The 22070-nt window shown below is 34.7% G+C and overlaps 1 protein-coding gene across 2 annotated transcripts in view; it reads left to right on the top strand.

The window, feature by feature from the left end:
* Positions 1 to 356: 356 nt before the first annotated feature.
* The window catches only part of LOC133519996 (uncharacterized), a 185044-nt gene continuing 163330 nt past the window's right edge, over positions 357 to 22070 (top strand). For both annotated transcript variants that reach the window (XM_061854228.1, XM_061854227.1), the window contains exon 1: positions 357 to 745. The gene's annotated coding sequence lies outside the window, so the exon portion shown is untranslated. The remainder of the gene's footprint in view (positions 746 to 22070) is intronic.

The raw sequence follows: 22070 nt of genomic DNA, 5'->3' as shown, positions 1-22070 counted from the left end.
TTTTAAATCGCTGCGGCCACGAGACAGCGAAGTGTAAAGAAAAGTGTATTTTCTAGATATACAAGTTGAGATGTTTACTGAGGCTCGTCTCGTGGTGTTAGGTAAACATGTTTTCGTTGGTGAACATACGATGGAATAAACACTGGATTTTGAAACCGCTCGAACTAACAATTTGTGCGCTTTAAGTTGACTTATTCCTTATATTTAAATAAATATTACAACATGCTATGACTTTCACGTGATATTCGATGCGAAATTTATATCAGAATTAGAATACGACTGCTGAATAAAAGCGTCTGTCTTACGGCTCAAAACGTAACAATTCGGGTAGACCGCTCCATGGACCGTGTGAATCAAGTGTCTGGGTCGCGCCGAGGATCGAGATCGGGCGGCAGTGTGGCGGATCGCGCGTGACGTCATCTCTCTCCGGGCGTAGAAGGCGGACAACGCATGCGTTAGACCAAGATTACCAAGTACAAGTACGACGTATCGCGCCCTCCACCCTCGCTTCCCGCGAGCCCCCGCGCTCCGGCGACACCCTCGCCCGCCATTTCACGGGCGGCGCGCAACCCCTCCACTCGCTCGCCCGCCCTGGCTAACTTTCGCATACGCCGCGTCGAGGCCGAATAATAAACTTTCACAGTTTCAAGTGCGTGTTTACGACGGACTTGGTGTGAAAAGGACAATTAATTTGAGTGACATTATTACGTTGGTACCGGTAATTAGTTCGGATGTAAAAGTTCAGGTAAGTTTTGTCTCGCTTTTTGTTTACAGGAGCTGTTTATTGTTAATAGCAGATTTGGAAATTTTGAAAATTAGCGCTCGTAAGTATGGTGAGTAAGAGATAGAACGAGTTGCACTGAATTTGGTGATTGCGTAACTGGATGCGCCGAGATCGGATTTGTGACCTCCCGCTGTCTTAATTAACTGTTTCATGTCCTAGTTTATTAAAGAATACTTTAAAGCCTAATCAAAAAATGTTTATTAGAAACAGTCTATTAAAATTCCGTTGAAATTTGAACTGTGACTACGGTTAAAAAACATCAACGCGCGCGCGCCTATATGCCATAGATTGTCCGCAAAACCAACTGTCATAATTTTCCCTAATCTAATCACACTGTTTAAAAAAAATAGTTTTCATTGCAGTAATGTGCACTATTTTTATTTAACCTTACCTATAGTTTCATTCAAGAAAGGAAATAGGTAATAAAATTGTCGAACTCAGGTGGAGTTTCAGTGAGCACTATCGGCGTTGTTGAATATCAGATTTTGCTTTAGAAATTGAAACAAAAAATACGTAAATACCAAGGGTCTCCTTGTTCATAACAATAATAAGAATGATTTTTTGAATCGTCCAATAAATTTCGAGTTATTTCTGCTCTAGTGAAGGTTTCGGATTACCGTCATTTTTATTATAATTTTAACAACAAGCGATGTTTTATAAGCGGCAGATAAGGTTTTCCTGTATGTCAAAGAGAATATTGAAAACATAATATATAATGTATAACTAATATTGGGATATATTGAATTTATTGTCTCTATCCAAACCTTTTATATAATAAGTCATCTGCTATATATAAATACGTCCATTACAAATTAAGCCATTGTAACTAAATGATAATCAAAATAAACACAATATCACCAATAAAAAGCGATAGATTCACTGAGATATAAAAAAAGCATATTTTAATAATCTGGATGCAACGGAACAACAAACAATAATTTTAAACTTCATTTCAAAATGACAGGGTTAAATTTTTCGTCATTTCTGATACTCGTCTGCCCTTAAAAGGGTTAAATGTGAATCACAACGACGCTCTCACTCCGGCTGGCGAGATATCTTATTCAGTTAAACCGGGACACATGTTACTAATTTCATTTATTTTTTAGTTTTGGTTGTGCCGGTTATAGATTCGCTGGTTTAAGGGTAATCTTACTTACACTTTGTCACAGTAAATACTTTCAGACCTAAAATATTGTTGGTAATCGTTATTTCCTATCTGTCATTTTGATATTTCTGTTAGAAAGAGAATATGGAAGTTTCATGTGTTTAAAATAAATTATTTTACACCATGGACAAAATAAAGCACAATATTTTTTTTTGAAAAACGAATAGTGCAGATTGTTTGGACACAATTTCTATTTAATAAATCAGATATAACTAAAAAAGTAGGTGACTTAACCATAACGTTAGAGTTCAGTTTTGATTTGAGTTTCATAGTGGTTAATCGTTTTTGAGAGTTCGTAAAAAGAAACTGATTTGACTATTAGGAAAGTACCCTATTTAATAGAGGCTTGAGAAGTTTTATTAGAGAGATTAAATTGCATTACGGAATTTACTTTAACAGACAGAAATGTCAAAATGACAAAAAAACATACGACGATTTCGAAATTCGATTTCGATTATCGAAAGCATTTTAGATCTGACAGACGTTGACGAATAATTCCACACTTATAAAATTACAACAACTATAAAAGTGGAGGTTAGATTATTTTCTTCTTAACACGGTCTGGAATCCCACATTTCTCTTACTAGGCATGGCAAATTGGCATTTTTTCATGCGCATGTCTGTACCCGGAGGCAATAAATCTGCTGGTATCTATTGGGAGCCGAGTAGAGTTAGTTTTGCTTTTGAGGATTTATCGTACGTTTTCGAATGGTGGGATCATTCTCTTGGATTTTTTGTGGTATTGGAGCGTTTTATGAATGGAGTGAGCTTATGCTGCCGATGTTGCTGAATAGTTTACATTCAGAGGCCGCATACTGTATGGAATGATATTGGAATTGGAAAAATTAGTGTGTAAATACATTTCTGCAATTTATTGAATCGTTTTAAGGTTACATATAACTTTCCTAAAAACCATATATATTTAGGTCATGTATAAACTTTCATTTAGCCAAGCTATTAATGAATTCCTTCAAATATAATAGCAGCATTCTGATTGGAAACAGATAGAAAAGAAAAATAAATAGATATTTAATAAATACACTGCCCTAATGTTAAAATATTTACAGTACTTATGATGCTACTTTACCGCACTATAGTGCGATAATTAGCACATTGCATAACTATGTCGAATATTGAAAGGGCCATATGTGCTGTAAAACGTTGTATTGTACGATTCATGTGTGAATAGCTAACTCGCAACTCGGGCCGATTTAAAATACTCCCTTCAGTAGTGTTTTAATTTATTGCCACTCGGTTCGAATTTCATATTTTTCGCACTTGTATCGTAATGTACTATTTATTTAAAATGTATAACGTATTTATTTTTCTTAATATTGTTTCCTCTAATCACATGAATTTTATGTCAGGCATACTATTTTCAGTTTAAGGAGAAAATTTAACCGCTTTGAATGTTAATAGAAAATACAGGCAAATCGAATTTCAGAAAATTGACTTACCTACTCGTGCAAACGAAATACCATGGTGATAGACTTGCAATTTAATTGCTTTACGTACCAGCTCCCATTCGTAGCTAATTCACTTTACTTCACTTGTCAATGCATGCCTATTTATGAATTACTGGAAATCCAACAAACAGACTCAGAGCTCAGCAAAATTTATTTTGATTTAAGACAAAATTGGAAAAGGAGTTTTGATAGTAAGACCTGTATTTATAATACCTAGTTAGCTTCCTCACCTTGCAGTTATACAGGTTAGAACGAGTTATAATTTGTATGATAACGCTTTGAGAGGAAAATACTGAAAAATTAAAAAAAACCTTTTCTATCTATACTCTGTATCTTTAGGTATTTAAATAAAAGTAGACAAAATCTACCCTCAAATGGCTCCTTAAACCAATTGAGGGTTTTGTATTAAATTTGGTTGGTTAACCAATAAATGTTATAACTACCCGAAAGTGTAAAAAAAATGTTTGTTTACTTTTCTTTACATACCTAAAGATACAAAGTATAGGTTATAACATACATGTAAAAAAAATCGGATTGCACTCCGGGAGTGCCGGCAGAAGTGAAAACTTGAATATTAACGTTGTGCATTTTTGATATTTTGGAGAAATTGAGTAGCAGTTTTATAAAAAGAGATAATTCTCTATTGTACCTAAATAAATTTAAGTGTGGAAGATATTTTGAAATGCGAATTTTAATGTTAATATATAACAATCATGAGACGTGAGCAGGACTACAGCCTACACAATCAGTAAATGTTAATGAATCGTCCATCATCATATTAAGTAAAACAATCACGCTTCTTTTCTGTTATTTAACTTCTAAGTCAAGGAAAAATTTGAGTATTTACAATCATGGACACCCAACAACACAAAGATACAATACAACACAATTAACAAAGATTAAACCTCTTTAACCGTTATGACAGCACTTTGATTATGAAGAAAATAAAATGTCACACTTGAATGAGATACGATATTTCAAAAGCAACCAGGCTTCGATGACATTCAATTTGCACGTCACCATAATGTCACGTGTCCGTCTTACGAATTTTCAATCTGACGGTCACGTGATCCTGACGCGAGTTTAACATTTTTTCCCCATCACAAAAAGTGCACAGCGCCGCTTAAGAAGTTTTCACTTTAAAAATAACTAAAATTATTTGGCCAATATCAGATAGCAAATTTGTTTCTACAACAGCAAATTTTGGTCAATAATGCTTAAGCTAACGCGTGTTTGGCAGCGGCGCCGTAAGCCGATCATGAATATCGACATTCACACCGAAACTTGTTGACAGTTTTAACATGTTAGGTTTGAGGTGTGGACACGGATAAGGTCAACTTTAATCATATACACTGAGACGAAATTATTATGAAGTAGAACTACTGATAGAAATTGTTGAAATTGGGTAGGGAATCTTGCAAAGACCATATTGTAGCCGAATATCTGTAGTTTTCGGTACCTAAGTCGATCATTTATAATAAATAAATACAAAAAATACTTAATAAATAACAATAGTAATTCAGCCTACACATATACGTTCCACTGCTGAGCACAGGCCTCCTCTCATGCACGACAGGGCTTGGGCTATAGTCCCCACGCTAGCCCAATGCGGATGGGGACTTCACATACACCTTTGAACGGTGGTGGCTGAGTGGATATGACGTCCGATCTTCAATCCGGAGGTCGCGGGTTCAAATCCCGGCTCGTACCAATGAGTTTTTAGGAATTGATGTACGAAACGTCATTTGATATTTGGTGAAGGGGAACATCGTGAGGAAACCTGCATACTCGTACATCTACGAAAAAAAAATTACTAATCATTTAATCTGTAGATATAAAATTTAATATAATATAATCTAATCTACATAATACTAAATGCCTAAATGTAACGTGATTTATTGTTGACTACTTACTACCTGATCTCTAGCTTTTTCTTATGTCAAATGGAATTCTAAAATATAATTTTCAATTTGTGTATATGAAATCGATTACAGAATTGTCGCTAACCTACAAAGAGTCGAATTTGGCACATGACTTGGAAGCTACTGCATCACTTGAATGTGACGCTAATCGTTATATCGGAGTTGGACACGAACCAAAAATCATACATAAGCCCTTTGGTAGCTGCAAATTAATATTATTATTATTACCGATATCAAACTAATTATTATTACGACATAATTTGATGTCGTCATTGACGGTAACGGACTATTCTGTGACATCGATGTTAATGATATACCTGTTAGGAACTGTAGTCTAAATAGGTCATTCACAAGCTTGTCATACAATTTCTGTACTGTGATGAAGCAGCCGAGAAAGGATTTCATTTCACAATATGCAAGTTGAAAGCAAATTGCATACTTTAACACTTTGTAACGGTAAAGTTTAAAAAGGATAATGATACAACGACTAGTTTGTAGATATATAATATAGTTTTTCTCTGTGCTGAAGGTTAATTTGATTGTGATTTGCAGAAGATTTCTGGGCAATTCTTTTCAATACAAGTATATTTCGTAAGGCTCGATTATAATATCGATTACATTGAAATAGAACAATGTTCAAAGCACTTACATGTTTTAGACGTAAAATCTGGTTATTTTGGTTTCGTTGTTAAAAACCATTTCTGTTGAAAGGTTTTTTTGAAAAGTGTTATGAATTATGATAAGTTTCTTATTTTCAATATATTAACCGGATTAGAACAATCAAATAATTTTTTAAACAATAGCGCCATTTTTCTCCCTTTTCGGTAAAAAATATCTTAAAATGAACGAATTCTCAAAATAACCCGAAACAATCGATTAGTAAATCCGAAATAATCGAATTTAAAAAAAACCGGTTTCAAACCTTGATTTTAAGTTCAAGGTAAGTAAATATGTGGAAGGAAATCAATTGAATAGGTAGGAAAACACGTGAAGAGATTTAAATTCTAGCACATTCAAGCCAGAACTCGATACCTACTTGTATCTGTATTCAATTATTTCCAATTAGCTAAGCTCCTAAAGTGAAATTACATCAGGTCGGGATAATTGAGCGGAGCGATTACTCAAGCAAAGTCCAATTGGGTCCCGTCTCAGTATCTTTACGAGCTTATACCCTCTTGGAGCGGCAATCGAACATTACATTTTGATCTTAGGTATGTAGATATCAACCGCAGATCCTCTTGTTCTTACTCATGTGTTGGTGCGAGCGAGATGCCCTTTTGGCGAATAGTATCGTAATTCAAAAGCGTATTCACATTGATATACCTCAGCTTTTTACTCCTCTGTAATCTTTTTCACGTAGCACTGTAACGATTTTTTTTAATTTCTATTTCAATTCTGCAAGCTGTCTGTTTTTGGTATTTTGCTGCAGGTGCGTGCCTGTATTCTTTATAAAAAAAATCCAATTACCATTTCATAAAAATCTTGATCTATTTCCATATCATAACTTCCCTATGATATGTTCAAACACGATAAACTAATGGCCTATATTAACAAACTCTCATCTGTAGTTGAATCGTAAATTTTACTTTACGTTATCGATAGCGCCGATATTTTAATTACATTCAAATTTAGAACATCTCTAGAGATGAAGAGAAACAAAGGAAATTGATTTGACTTCGTTTTTAGTATCAGTCGAGATGACGTTTTATTAATATAATATTTCATTTACTGCCATTTGATGATTTGTTTATCTTTTAGTTAGTTTTTAAGTATGAAACTAATTTATTTTGTTGAAGCTTATGATATTTATTTATTTATTGAAATACAATTTTACAGCATTACAGCTAAGGGGCGCCAATGCGCTGTAAAATTAAGTAGTATTAGAGCTATAAGCTAGGTAATAAAATTATATGATAAATATAACAATAATTAAAAAGCTGATTCACAATAACGTAAAAAATCTTTAAAAAGTTTATGATTTTTGTCAGCAAACAAGTCGCAGTCAGGTACAAAAAATAAAAAATGGTTGAGGAGTGTCCGGGAGCGGACGATTGGAGAATACTGGTATGCTAACGTGTGAAAGGTTCCATTCGCTAGGAGGCGATGGTTACGACCACGTAAGTAGTTGTCGGGAACAAAAAAGGTAGTCGCCTTTGCCATCAAGTCCAAGCAGTCAGACTCCCCTCTTAATATTCGAGATGTAGCAGACATAAGGTTAACATTACGCCTTATCTCAAGGGAGTTGAAGCCTAGCATACCCAGTAAAAATTTGGTAGGGTATAAAAAGGGGTAATACCCGTATGCTTTTTAATACAAGAAGCGGAGAAAAGCTTTCTGTACCTTTTCTAAAAGCAAGGATATAGATAAAGCAGTGTATGTAACTGTATATAATGGGATATTAAGATACTCTTGTGATCCTTTTATGAAACTCATTTCAGTCGTTTCATAAACCCACACTCGTATTTTAATGCTTTTCATTATGTAGCAGTCACATAAACTACTATTTATTTATTTGTATTAAGATCTTGAAGTGTTCTTCTCTTCAGCCTTGTAATATTTGTGTTTGGTAGATTCTTCATCAAGTTTTTCACGAGTAAGTTTGGTTTGTTCTCTATTCTAAGAGAAATTGTCTCTTATTTTTACTTTAAAGAAATAGCAGTACAGTTAAACGACTACAATACCTATAGCTACTTTATGGCAAATAATAATGAAATATAACATGAAAAATGTGTGATGGGCTAATGTAAACATTAATTAATTCATATTTATAACATCTATTTATATCAATACATATTTCTGTTTAGCCCAATGGTTGACTGGTAGAAAATTCCTCAAGGCGTTAAGTGCGCCATTTGTACTCTTTTTGTAAAGTTGTGTAATAAAGTTTAAATGAATTAATAAATAAATATTTCATTATGGCTGCGACACTGATCAATTTACCAAAGTGCATGATACATATTACAGTTTTGCAATTGATTTGCAAAAAGCTAAAAGCCAAATATAATATAGATACAAAATCTATTCTCATTTCATATTTCAATTATTTTTGTATTTTAAAGTGAAAGTGAAGGCTAGTGAAGCGTGGAACAAATGAGAAATTATGAACTAAATAACCTATTTACAATAGTAACTCATTAGTAAAAGAGTCGTATGTCTTTCATGGTTTCATAGTTGAATATGACTTTTGGGATTGCATGGTGGCAGAGCTCGGGCGCTCCCTAGGGTGGTACTTTCAAAACCAGCTACAAAACATTACAGTGGCATCGGCTTTTAGATTAAACACAGTCCCTGGTTGCTACTTTGTCGAAATGTTGCAACGTCATTTCAGGGTTTTCTTGACACTAATATCGGTCACTCGGTTTCTATTTAATGTTCATGAAATTTCTTTACAGTGATCACAATGTGTATGATAAATAGTTATTTGTTTTACAAGGGGGCAACATTGTTGATTTTCCGCTCCGCTCGTGCCCGTGCTCGTGTCGTGGTATATTGATACCCGAGCAAGTGAATAATTCCAAAATTGAACCACGAGCGTATCGAGTTTTCGATGTAAGAGGGTGAAACAATTTTTGTCACCGAGTGAAACACACAATTATACAAATTATAAAACATCAAAAAAAATCAAATCAAAAATGAACATTATTAAATATTTAACAACTCACAATTTGCATCTAATTACTTTGCCATACATGTGGATAAAAATAAACTTTCTTATCAGTTTTGAAGAGAGCCTTTTTTATGAGCTGGTGAGGTGGATTGATTTTACTGTTTTGTAACAAACCAGCAGTGTACGATGAAACCGTCCAACTTTGCCCTGGAGGGTACAGGGCGCTGCTTACCAAATAAGTTTTAAGTGCGTAATGGGTCTGGTTTGTGTAAACGGTTTGTAAGCAATAATCCAACCAAGATTTAAGACACTTTTTCTTTTGAATTCGAAATATTTCCAATTTTTGTGTATATACACAAACAAATATAAAGCAAAGAACTTTATATTTATACTAAACTAAACAAATAACTTTAATTTTATCTGTGATAAATAAAATTTTAACTAGAATAACGATATGCATAATTGCAATATACAAAGGCTATAACTAGCTTAAAATAGGCATTGTACCAAGGATGCTGGCGGCATTTCCTCGTTGTATCGCAATGCTGATACGTTGTGCGTGGAAGCCGTTATCTTTTATCTGTTAAGTCCATGATTTATTAACGGAAAAATGTATCCTGTTTAATTTTATTTATATTTTAGAGCAAATATTGTTGGACTCACGGTACTTAAAATACGGTGGGTGGGTACTTAACTTACAAAACTTACGAGCCATTATAGTTATTATATTTGGTTTCCACGTGATATCGTTTTGTTCCTGAACCATGTAACGTATTGTCAAATTGAACCTTCCGTTCATAGTCACCATAAGAAGAAAAAAAAAACACAACTGAACATGTATGTTTTACAAAGCGTTCAGAAATTTGTTGGTCTAAAAAAAATGTGCAACATAATGAAATGATTGCATTCTACATTGTTTGTATTTTTCCACTGAACTATTTCCACGGGCATGTCTGACTTCACTAAATGATTGATGCGTGGGTGAGCCGACTGACTACTCGTTAAGCCTTCCATATCAACGGAAAAAAATTACAAAAACTATTTTCATTAAATTAGTAGAATTATATGTATAATACTTAGTTATTTCTACATATTCTTATGCATTTATTGTTGCTGTGTAGGTCATGATACTTATGATCTAGTCTAGCGGCTATAGCTTTAGCTATGTAATATTTCCATTTGACAAATATTCCTTACTTATTAGCTATATCAACAAATTTGATGTTTCTATATTTTTCAAGGCCATTACTTGATTAGAATAAAATATAGCTTAAACAACAGTTTTGATTATTTTTCTATTTCATCGTAACAAGCAATTCTTTTTCTAAGTAAATTTTGTGTTATCGATGATTTTAGCTAATCTTGTCAAATATACCTAACAAATGTAACTAAGGCATAATTAATATTTTTAGTAATTGCTAATTACATTAATTATCGAGCCCAATGATTTTTTTTTTGTATTTATGTCTGACTTATCGCTTGTATTACGATTATCTGTAACCTTTATTATTTGCCTGTATTTAAGACATTTCCACATCTGAGCGAATCCGACGCATACTGCCAGAAACGCAAATTATCTGATACGCAGATGACCATGATTATATACTCATATTTCATATTAGCATATTACATAGTGCGAAAAAAAAAATGCCAAAGAATTAAGTTGAAAAAGCGCCATTTTACCTTCTTGCGTAACTGTAATACATTAAGGACTTATCTTAGAAAATAACAAACTGATAATGCAGTTGTCAAAATTCATTAATTTCCTACTAGAACGAAGTCTATAAAATCCCCGAAAGCGTAACGTAGCCACATTTTAACACGTTGTAAGTGTAAAGTATTGTGCCGTTTAAAAAGTAGAAAAGAAAACACTGGATCGCGTTCCCAATTTTGTCCCTTTTTCTGGTCCACTGAATGCCTACACAGAGTGCGGTATCAGCACAAGCAACTTAACCTCAATTAAAGTCTTCGCTGCATCGCATCTTGTAATATTCGATTTGATACTTTGAAATTTAAAAATATTACTGGACGACCGTTCAACATATTTATTTATAATACTAGGGACCTAGCTAATATCTATACATGACCAATATATTTATGAAGATTGTTGATGTCAAAACATATATTCAGAAATTGAAGCAATTTTAAAAATGTTTTAGTAAGCAAATCTGTGTTTCCATATTGTCATATTTGGGTTAGAAATTGTTTTATTCTATTTCTTAGAAACAAGAATAAAATGCTCCCATGTTTATAACTCCAGAATACTAAATAAACAAGCTTTTTAAAATTCCCGCCAATACGAGGATTAGTTAAGGCTGATCTTCTACATCAGTAAATATAAATTAACCCCTAACTAACTACTGTAACCACAGTTTTCGTATTTTTATTTTTGTACCACATTTTCAGGTAATTCCATATCGTTTTCAAATGTACGAACCGTGAATAACTGAAAAGCGTCAGTTTAAAAGGCTCCGAATGAAACACATTTTTAAAGCTTGTTTTTTAAATTGAGACATTAGCAGGTTTAATCTGAGCTCTGCTCTAAAGCGTTGGCACATATTTCATTAAGAATGAAATTTTGCAACGCGAGAATCACGTCGACATTTACTAGATCGGTGAGGATAAGCTAGTTAACGCTAGGCGCTGCGTTATTACCCCTTTATGATGGAAAATCGCGGTCAGCCTTGCGGATGATGACCTAGACCGACGTTGTGTAAACGAGAGAAATTGTTGCCTACTTTGAAATAATAAAATATGACATATTTATATTTTGCTACGATTCGTTCAAAAATATGCTTTCAGTCGTAGGCTTAAGTTAAATTATGTTGCAATCTACATGACCGGACTATAATTAAAAGTAAGTAGTTATCTGTAAGTATTTTAATTCTGCCCTGTAATGGCTCGTCTAGTTGGAATATTAATAGTGAGTTTCTGATAGGTCTATAAAGAACTCGGTTATCTAGGTAGTTAGTATTTAGGTGTTTGCTACTAAGTGGGTACATTACACATTTTTTATAAAATTTAATGCAGTTCTGACACTGTTTTATAGATATAGGTTGAGCTAAATAACGATAGGATAATACACGATACAATTTATTTGTAAGTTGTCTCCTATTCACTAAATTCGTAAGAGTCTCAATACGAATAATAAAGTACATAACATCAAGAGCTGTCGATGGCAGTTATGCATTGTAGGGAGCAAATTGTATTTCCATCTCATTCCACGGAACATTCCGGAGTAACTGCGTCCCGAAGGCATTCTGCGGCTTTACTGCATGGGAACTGGGCTTTTGTCAAGTTTATTAATTTTAAAGGGATTTAATTGCAGTGATATATATATTGGATTTGTAAAGAAAAATATGCTAAGTAGTCAATATAATATAAAATAGTATGTTTTAGATCCCGACAGACCATACAGAGCCTATAAGTAAATCGTAGGTGTAAATGGGGTTGAAAGTGTTTCAACACGTCCAGGAGGAGGAAGTCGCGGGTGGAGGATAGCTTAATACTTATTTGTTTATTCAAGTAAAAAATGATTATTTTTGAAACTTCTTATGATGTCGTAAACATTTCCCGAACCTTAATTAATTTTAACCCGAGACAAGAAAAGCAGAGAATGCCTTGTAGCATTAAGGTCCACTTTTTTAAATTCAAATATTATTTGTAAGACTAAAGCGTTTTCAAATTCCTAAAGCTTCCAATACGAGAAACCTTTTGCAGTTATTGGTCCCAGCGCAGTCCCGCGCCCCGAAGATGGGTCTCTATTTATACAGACCCATAAATGGGGTACTGATAAAGATATCATACTTTGTTGGGCTCCTGGTCTTATTTCCGTAATGCAAATGAAACTGTTATATACCTACAAATCAGACAAGCCAAAATGTTTAAACAAAGCCGCAAAATATCTATGTCAATGTCGTTCTAATATTCAAATATTGGCAGGCTGATGATCAAATTATGAAGTTTGCGATGACAGCAAAATCTCATCATATTTTTAATCAAAAAAGCAGAGCTGTTATTCAATAAGTATGTAACATCCAGAGGCTATGCGCACTTTAGCAAAGTTAAGAACACTTTTGTGATGTTATGACATTGTCTTAGGTATAAATTAAAAGCGCCTGACGCTTAGCGCGCCGCCAAGTTTTTATAATATGTTTGCACGTCATTTCACGTTACGTCGGCGACGAGGCAGTGATGGAACAGGCAATCTGTCTGCGAAGCTAAGTAAGGGGTCTGGATCAACAATGGTTTATGAGTGATTCGATTTGTAGGTACAATTTTATTAAATATTTTTAGGTGACCCACATGCCTGGATAAGCGAAACTACAAAAAATGTGAACAAATTAAAATTGGAACAAATGTATCCAGTTGAGTGTAATAAATATACTTAACGTGTTGTTATCGACTGTTCATATAATTTGAAGTTATAATCATAGAAGAGCGTTATCCTTTATCAGTAATTTGCGTTAGAACACTTATTACAAGAAACTGATAAAGATTAGGAAGAAACTACAAAACAGTCCAATTAGCAGATAATTATTTCAGAGACCAGTCTATTTTGTAAAACAAACTATAACGTTTCTGGGAACATAATGAAAAGGAAGAATGAACATTAGATAGAAGAGGATTTTCAAGGATTAAAGCTAATCGTACTTAGCTTTGTCAGAGTAATGGGAGGAAACTTGTTTATTATCGGTAGACATATTTATTAATAATCAAGCGTACTAATACAACTTACTAAATTATGAAAATATATTTAGGCCGGTACTTTCGTATTATATGAGGGAACTGGAATTTTATTATAGTAATGGTAGAATTTTCTTTAAAAAACATTACACCATGTGTACAAACCAAGCTTAATAAGTAAACTATATACATTAGATTTAATATAAGTTGCATAAATTAACGTAAAAAAGTAAATATTCTTTATTGCACCAACAATTAGACATTTTACATACATGTAAAACTACAAATAAATTTGAAAGGAAACTATTTTCCTTACCTGTAGGGCTAAGATGATCGGCTCTTTGTCTTTTGTCACCATGCCTGTCACGTTCTACGACGGGCATAAGGACAGGTGATAAAAATGAAACCATGCTGCCACCGCAGGTAACAACAGGCGGTCGGTTAAAATTAACTTTCTTAAAAATCCTATAACACTAAGAGTCCATTTCTGAAGCTGGCCTGTGGCAATATGCTAGCGATGCTACATTATAAATTACTACCAACCCGCCCCGCCACGGGTTGACAAATTATACATCTAAACCAGGGATGTCCCCAATATCGCATTCTTCACATTTGCGATTCGCGAATACGAATCCGAATTTCCAGGATGAGAATTTATCGCGATTTATTCGAGTTTATCGCGAAAATACAAACACACAAACAAACGCGGTGGGAACTTTGTTTTATAAGGCGCGCTAAACCTTATAAAACAAAGTTCCCAAAGGTTTAAATGCCTTTCTTGATTGTTGGTGCAGGTACAGTCACCTGCAATAATATCTTACTCTTCGAAGGCCACAAAAATATGCGACATGCTCTTATGGCTCTACAAATAAGATCGTGTCAGGTATTTTTGCGGCCTTTGTTGTGTAACATATTATTGGGTCTTTACTTATTTGGGAGGCTATATTATTGGCTTAATTTCATGCGTTAACTGATTACCGCCCACTAGCCCGCACTGTTCTGTTGTTAGTGCTTTGTTGTTAGTTAATCACGGGTTTATCTCTGAATACAATATAATAACCAGACTTGATGAGATGCGTGAGAAATATGAAGCAAAATTTCTTCTGATGTTTATCAATTGAAAGTATGTTTATGTGTGTGTGTTTTCAGGAATCATGCTAAAATGATCTGCTTCTCTTTTACTCGAATACGCAAGAACAATGGAGAGGCAGATAATGAAATTTATATTTTCGATGTTCGCAGCACCGCGCAGGGTCTAAGTTTAAAGTGTTGACAACGCTAATGCTCTTAAAAGTTCGATCTATCGCATTTTCATTAGGGAAGATTAAAGAAACCGAGCCCCAGTCCTTAAGAAGTATTAATCATCAATCCGAGAACCAAAGCCGAAATAACACTCTTAATGTAACAACACTTTCAATAGTTAATATCTGAATTATGTTGGTATTCTATATGATTATCTGAGAAGGATTTTGGAGAACGGTTTCGAGAAATGCATGAATTATCAAAGTCATCATACAAAGATTATTATTTTTGAGGCGTAAAGAGTTTTAGTCCAATAAAGGACTATTTGCCTAGTCGATAGTGACCCTACCTGCGAAGCAGGAGGTCCCGCGTTCGAATCCTGGTGATTGCATTTATTTGTGTGTATATCACCTATGTTTGTTCCGAACTTATAGATGTTTTCTATGTATGTTAGTATTTATATATAACTTTATATTAAATATATCGTCGTATAACTAGTACCTACAACACAAGCCTTATTGAGCTCATTTGGAACTAGGTCGATCTATGTAATATTTATTTTCACCACACCTGCTGGTAAAGGCTAATGTTGCATTTTATCCATATGTGTGGCAAAGTAATTTTGAATAGGTAGTTTCCTTATGTTGTCTGGTTGAATTAACTTTTAAATGATGTTTTTGGGTGATAAATATTTAATTATATTTATTTAGATTTTTTTGGTTTGTTTTTGTTTGATATTTTATAGTGAGAACTTTCCTCGCGTTGGTGTAGTGAAAAAAAAAAAGTATTTCACTCTATGTCAAAATTAGTTTAACCCTCGTGCCTTGAAACCCTCGCAACGCTCAAGATTCCACTTTTCAAACCACTCGCTACGCTTGGGGTTCACTTTTGCAATCTTTCGCAAAACGATTGACGTTGACTGGCCGCGATTTATACTACCTTGTACAATACAATACACTAGGTACTCTTATTTGCTCAATTTGCATTGTGCATTAAGGCATACTAAATAGAAATTGTATTTCATTGTTATAGTAAGTCTAACTGGCATGTTTTTTCACTACATTCCGTATCTCATGTCTCTTGATTCCAAGAATTGATTGCTGCCGAGAGTTCCCCGAGTGCGGGCTCGAACTTGCAGTCCCGCGACCTCAACCGCGGTCAGTGTCTAAACTTCATTCGCGATCAGCTTGATTTGTTACCCAAATTAAACTTGGGAACTTACCCATTTAAAAGAATAATTAGCTCAGCACCAAACTTAGGAATGTTTGTGAGTTTATTACTAGATTTTCTTATTTGCAGAGATATTTCAAACTTATATAATAATAATTCAGCCTATATACGTCCCACTGCTGGGTACAGGCCTCCTCTCATGTGCGAGAGGGCTCGGGCTATAGTCCCCACGCTAGCCCAATGCGGATTGGGGACTTCACATACACCTTTGAATTTCTTCGCAGATGTATGCAGGTTTCCTCACGATGTTTTCCTTCACCGAAAAGCTAGTGGTAAATATCAAATGACATTTCGTACATAAGTTCCGAAAAACTCATTGGTACGAGCCAGGATTTGAACCCGCGACCTCTGGATTGAAAGTCTGACGCCATATCCACTCGGCCACCACTGCCGATTTCAAACTTAATTAAATAATAATACTAAAAATAAAACCAATAAAATTAACTTAAAAAGACCTACCTAAAAGAACTTTCTAAATTTTGCACCCTAGGCAAAGTGCCCATCAAGCAGGCGGCACTCCCACTGGATTGACAATCTTTGCGCGAGAATGCCGCTCGCGCGAGGGTCACCTGTGACTCCCTCAAACGTTTGCTGAGTGCCTTATGGAGCCTCCGTGCCCCCCTACCCCTCAGACCTAGTGTCTCCACGCCAAAGGCTACGAACACAACTAAGTATATTTACTGGTTTTGGAGCGTTCTCGGACGTTAGCCGCCGCCCCGGCCTGTGTGTCGGTAGGTGAGAAACGTGTCCGCGTAGGTGGCGTCCCACACTAGTGCACGGTCCATACGCCAGGGGGTTAGCGACATCCCGTCAGGGCGCTTACCATCATCACTTGCGATCTGGGTGGGGCTCCAGAGCCGCAGGAACGTTGGCGCTAACGAGTGCTCTCCTCAGGATGCCGTTGAGAGCGGCATGACGTTAGGTAGCCGGCACCCGAGAAGTAGGTAAGTTGTTTAAATTTTAATTTTCTGATTCACGTGATAGATTTTCATAAAATTAACCGTGTCAACTGTCAATGCAACTTTAACTTACCACATCGCCTTTTTAATCACCAAAAATTTAATTTAAAAAGTTTGATCCCTTTACACGAATAAGAAGAAGAAGCCTTTTTAATATTAATAAATTACATTTTTAACAACAATCTAAGTTTAATATAACATTAGTGATATCTTCTTCTCTTCTCAGTTGAGTATAATCTGTTATTGGATGCATAGCAGAAAACAATTTTATTCAATGTCTGCCAGCTCGGCTGACCTAAGGCTTATATGGCTTAAAAATAACACTAAAGTTTTATATTAAGTTCGTACATTTTGGCCTCATCTTAGCGTGAATATTATCCGACGATGCAAAGCTCTAATTATCTCGTTTGCGACACGTAAGTCGGGGAAAACGTCCTTAAACTAATTAGGACTGGATGCCAAGAGATTTTAGGCCAACGTTTATCTCTAGCAAGAACCTAATTTTGGCCATTTGACCGTCCTAATAGCAATAAACTGGTCATTTTAATTCTAGTCAACTATTAGTGTAACATTTGGACTAAAACCGTGATCCGAATATTCATTTACATAATTGTTTCTTAAAGCTCAATATATACATTAGATTCAATAAAACTGCTAACGATCGGTTGGATGCCGCCTAGATTATTAAAACTTAATAATATTACTACATACAAATAATAGGTACTATCTCGTATCCTGATTTGGCTAAGTATACCATATAATAAGAGTCTTAAGTGTTCCGTATCTGGAAGCCTATCCCAACATTCCCAACCTTAAAACTCTCAATAAAGATTCAATGCGAGTAATTTCAAATCTATTCTCTCTAATCTTCGCTATGAAATGAAATTGAGACACTTAAGTCCGAATAGGTCTCTCTAGGTAAAATTACGTGTCGTAAATCCGTGATCGTATATGATACCGTCTGAGAATAACCAAAGATTGCTAGCAAATTTGCTAAACGCCCCATACCATCAATCGCGATTGTCAAACTCACGTGATGGGTGCATGACTGCACGTGGTAATAAGATGACTTGAGAGTTTGTTTGATTTTCTCGTCACAATAAAATCTTGCGTTTAGATGCAAAGTGTCGAATCATTCGAACGTGATAACTGAGAGAGATTGGTGGCTAGTCATGCGTGAAATGCAAAAGTCAGTATTCGGGTTCGGTCGCTGCATTCAACTCGCAGCTGTAAGCCACACTTGATTGGACGACCACGAAATTTATTCGAAGAGATTTTGCGGCGCCTGTGAAATTCTTGCGGCGGGTTTCAGTACTCTATTTAACATAGGGGTTCGAAGGCAAGACTTGACTTTTAAATATTTAATTACTACTTTAAATGGAGACCAAAATGGTGTTTACTTATCCAACAATCGAATCTAAGGTATGATCGTTCATAAAAATAACTTTACTTAAAGTACCTATTTTCCTATCAAAAAATGGGAACCTAAAGCAAAATAAATTTAAATTATATGTACGACGTCGCGCGTATTGCGGAAAGTTATGCTATCTGCAGACAAGTAACAATGATAATTTAAGATATTAAAAATAACCATCCTAGCTAAAGCAGAAAGCAAAAATACCTAATATAAGTAAGGGGTAAAAGTAAAAAATATTGTGTATATTTTAGTAAAGGTATTTAGCAATTTTTTTACGAAGTATCTACAGTAATCTGCATAAATCCCATTTGGACAATGCCGTAACGAGATTGCTGTTGTCGTTTTCACGACTGTTTCTTACAGCTCGGGGTGATTGTTTGTAAACTTTCAACATTTGCTAGCTCATTAATCAAGAAGTTAATTAGTTTAATTTACAAGCACTCGTCATTTTGGAAACAGTATTTGGTCGAGAAACAAGGTAACCTGCATTGATTTTCTTGCGAGTCAAATGGACTTCTGGGTAAATTTTTTACTTGTACAGTCAGCATATTAAACGCAAAAGTAGCGGATTAAACGAAGTTTCAAAAGTATCTACCATTCTGTAACAGCTTAACAAAAAGTGATAGTTGTATATGTAGAACAATTAAGACTATACATGATAGACTATACATAATAACGTAAATTTGAGAGATTTATCTATATTTGGAAAAGTTATCCGGAATATCAGATACTTTTGGCGCGTTCTTTCATACGCTACTATCGATGCTGACTGTATAACAAGTGGGAAAATATGAAAAAATTATATTAAACGAATGTATAGGAAAAATAATGTTAACGTAAATGAGTTGCAGAACAAGAACTTAGGTTACTTATAATTTATTATAATATGTTTGTAAGCATTTTCTATTGTTTTAGTATTTTTTTATATATAATTATTGTAAAAACTTCCTGATCTAAGAAAACAAATAAATAAAGGAAAATAAAATAATATACTTTTAAATCAAATTTCATAATAATATTTAGATAACTTAGAAACACAATAGGTACTAAAGATTGCCAAACTACCATCAATCGAAGAAAGACCTGTGAAAGAGATGTAATAAAATCATCACAATCAACAATAATCGGACAGACAGACGGACATGACGAATCTATAAGGGTTCCGTTTTTTGCCATTTGGCTACGGAACCCTAAAAACAAAAATACATCATATTCTGGATTATTTCGGACGTATTTTATACGGGTTGTTCTGCTTGTGATTGGGTTCATTAATTATTTTGTAGGTAAGTATATTTTTATTTTTCCTTTGTTATTTTCTATATCTACTTAATTTTAAGTTTAGTATTATTTATTTTTAAATTTTGGTTTTTAAGTTTTGTAGTTTAGTTAAACTTTTGAACTTAATATGGACGTATTTTTAAACATGCTTATAATAAAAAAATAACAACACTATTTAAAATACCACACGAGGTAGTTATCATTTAAAATAACATAATGAGGTGAACTTTTTAGTATTCATTCGAAATGAAATGTTGCGTTCATTTCCACTCGTGAGCACAATCCCAACAACAAATCCATGACAGGATGTCCTGGGTAAGTTACGACCATTTTTCATAGCGACAATCCATTAAGCAGGGACTATAGCGAAGTTGTTAGGTGTGTCAACACGGATCAAGAGGCAGGATAAATCGTTAGGTTTGTTCCATTTATTTCCCCTGGTAATTCCTAGTTGAAAGGTAGTTGACCTAGTAACTTACTTGAAGCCTAAGTAGCTTTCTCGTTTAATTTTCTTTTGTTTTATTCACGTTGTTTATCTTTTGTTTCATTTAGATTTCTTACTGGGAACTCTACGCTGCGAAATAAACTTTGCCTTGTTTACTTCGGAAGAAAGAAAATACAATTTTATCGATATTAAAGGAAAATATAATTATTATATTAATGTTAGTTACATAAAGAAGCTTTATTTGTTACCTAGCATATAGATATATTAAAGCGGCATAATTGTGGATATGCGGCCCGATTCGAACTTTAAAACTTTAAGATAGGTCAAATATTAGGTCTAGATACGATATGGATAGTAAAATTTTTGTTTGAAGAAACGTCAATTTTGACACTGACATCCATATCGTATCTAGACCTAATATTTGACGTATCTTCAAATTCGAATCGGGCCGTTAGTCTTCTATACAATCAGGGTCTCATAGTGTTGTGTTCCTGCAGGTGAGTAAGGTTACCAGAGCTCAACGAGGGTGCGGAGTGTTAGGGTCAGCAACGCGCATGTAACAGGAGTTTCAGGCAACGGAGACTGCTTACCATTAGGCGGACCGTATTATTTGCCACCGATGTAGTATAAAAAAATCTGCTTGCCAAATCTCCAATTGGAATCGTCCTGGGGCTGTATGTAGGTTTTTAAATTTTATAATATTTATGCACTAACTAAATGAGTTTATCCCAAATTGTCGCACACATACATTGTCCGTGTTACTTGTGCCGAAATTTAAGCAACTATATAGTTAAAAGGATATCAGCTAATCTAAAGTTAACCAAGTCCGTGCCATATTGTTAATGACTCTGACTTAGCGGTCCGGACCAAATTTAACCAGGCTTACTTACTTTTAAAAAGTTTGTACTCTTTTAATGCACGTGCCAATTTGAAAACTCTAAGAGCTCTCCATTATTACGGCGACCCTACACCATCCAAGCCACGCACTCTTTTAAATTAAAAATACCATCGAAATTTGCTTTGCATGTTCAGCCATTTACGTATATTAAAGCCACAATGCCAGTGCCAGTATATTTCTACATTTGCTTTTATTTGACTTATTATTTATTTTGTTTGACCTGTATAATTGTAAAAAAATAATAAGTATTTACCCACCCTTATAATGGGGGTATGCACCCTTGAAATTAACGGAAATCAAAAAAACACGGTGTATATGAATCATTAAAAAAAAATTAAATGATTTTTTTTTATGGTAGAGCAGGCAAACGAGCAGACGGATCACCTGATGGTAAGCGATTGCCGCCGCCCATGAACACCTGCAACACCAGAGGGGTTGTAAGTGCGTTGCCGGCCTTTAAGATGGGAGTACGCTCTTTTCTTGAAGGTTTCAATTTGAAGCAGCAGCTAGTAGCAGGGTAAAAAAGTTAAATAATATTAAATAGAAATGAACTAATAGTAGTAGAGTCATATATTATACATTTTGAGGAAAACTAGGGCAATAGTTATCTGGTTCAGTGCTCGAGCAATAAAGTCTACCAGCATTCATCCTACCACTTCAAACCAGACTAAAGCATTCCACTAATAAGTTAAGCACTAAAGCAGGCAACTTTTAGCTCAATAAAGTTGAGCCTCACGCTGCGACAGGCCTTCATATTAGCGTGGGCGCTGAACCGCAGATTAGTAACGCCGTTAAATAATTTCTACCTGAACTCGCGAACATGTTAAGATGAAATATGGCTTTCTCTTATTAACGTTGTACTCAGACAAATAAAATATTAAAAACCGGCTAAGTGCGAGTCTCAGGAAAATATATCTATAAAAATCACATTTGTCGTACGGGAGACCCTTAAATTTTATTTTATACTATGT

The sequence above is a fragment of the Cydia pomonella genome, chromosome 7 (genome assembly GCF_033807575.1).
Source record: "Cydia pomonella isolate Wapato2018A chromosome 7, ilCydPomo1, whole genome shotgun sequence".
Classification (NCBI taxonomy): Eukaryota; Metazoa; Arthropoda; class Insecta; order Lepidoptera; family Tortricidae; genus Cydia; species Cydia pomonella.
The sequence above is the reverse complement of the archived record's forward strand: the minus strand, read 5'-3'. Positions and strand labels throughout refer to the sequence as shown.